We start from the raw sequence: 1621 nt of genomic DNA, 5'->3' as shown, positions 1-1621 counted from the left end.
AGGCGCCGAGCCAACATCTTTCTATTAATATGTAAGGATTAAGCAGAGGATGATCTGATTGGTCAAGGTGGTCTTTTTCTTTGAGGAAAGGTATATTTAATTTTCCATACTAAAGCTGTAGCAGCCTTGGAAGCTTTTGTGCCATCTGGTCTGAATTAGGTACAGGATAATGAAGGAGACAATTAATCCATAACAAAGATCAGTAACAAGAAGGGGAGAAGGTCTGGTCTGTTCTAGTCATTTGTAGAAAGAAAACAATGAGGAAGAGAATTAAGCTATAAGAAGCAGAACTTACAAACATGATATGTGGCTCAGTCTCCAAGGTTTAACTTATCCGTTGGCATAATAAATGTAGAGGATCTTGAAATTTGATTTTCTTTTATAATTTGTAACCTTTAAAACATCCTTTATAATAACCAGTAAATGTAAGTAAGTGTTGCCTTGAGTTCTGTGAGCCAGCCTAGCAAATTAATTGAACCCAAGGAGGGCATCATAGGAACCCCAATTTCATTAGCCAGTTGGTGAGAGCCCTGGCCCTTATGGAACTGAGCCCTCAACTTGGGAGATCTGACACTTTCTCCAGATAGATAGTGTCAGAATTAAACTGGAAGACACCCAACTGGTGTCCCCTGCAGAACTGATTGATTGCTTGAAGTATGGGGGTGGGGGAGAGTCACTTATCTGCTGTCAGAACCACGTTGTGAGAATATAGTAGGAGAAACATAGTTTGTTTTTCTACTCATACACATCCCGAGCAAGCCCATATCACTTGGAAAGGTACATCTGTGGTCTCTCATCAACAATTCCTGTGTGCAGATTTTGAATCATCCCAGCTCAGGTACCAGATTTTTTTTTTTTTTTTTTGAGATAGAGTCTTACTTTTTTCCCCTCGGTAGAGTGCTGTAGCATCACAGCTCACAGTAACCTCCAACACCTGAGCTTAAGTGATTCTCTTGCCTCACCCTCCTGAGTAGCTGGGACTACGGGCACCCACCACAACGCCCAGCTATTTTTTGGTTGCTATTTGGCTGGGGCCGGGTTTGAACCCACCACCCTTAGTATATGGGGCCAGCGCCCTACTCACTGAACAGGCACCGCCCAAGGTGCCAGATATTTGAATGAAGAACTATAGATAATTCCAACTTGAAGACATTGGAGTCACTTCTATTTTGTCCCACTGAACAAAAGGGAGTAGCTGAAGTCACCCCCAAAGTGGAGGCAGGGAAGTTCCCACAAGGGAGTGTTCCAAACTAGAGCCAGTTGGAAATCCGAAGAAAGAAATACTAAAGGCTGCATTTATTAGGGGAACTTGCACGCAGAGTGCTCTATCTACCCACATAATGAAAAGGGAGAAGAAAAGGAATGTTCTAGGTATGTCTGCAGCAAGGGATCAGGGTAAAGCGCTTATATAAAGGTTAAAAGATGGGGCAGCACCTGTGGCTCAAAGGAGTAGGGCACTGGCCCCATATACGGGAGGTGGCAGGTTCAAACCCAGCCCCAGCCCAAAACTGCAAAAAAAGAGAAGATTTAAAGATGGCTTGGCGCCTGTGGCTCAAGCAGGTAACGCGCCAGCCACATACACCTGAGCTGGCGAGTTCAAATCTAGCCAGGGCCCACCAAA

The sequence above is a fragment of the Otolemur garnettii genome, unplaced genomic scaffold, assembly GCF_000181295.1.
Source record: "Otolemur garnettii isolate 467f Iridium unplaced genomic scaffold, OtoGar3 scaffold00094, whole genome shotgun sequence".
In the NCBI taxonomy this organism is placed as follows: domain Eukaryota; kingdom Metazoa; phylum Chordata; class Mammalia; order Primates; family Galagidae; genus Otolemur; species Otolemur garnettii.
This window is presented reverse-complemented; position numbering follows the sequence as displayed.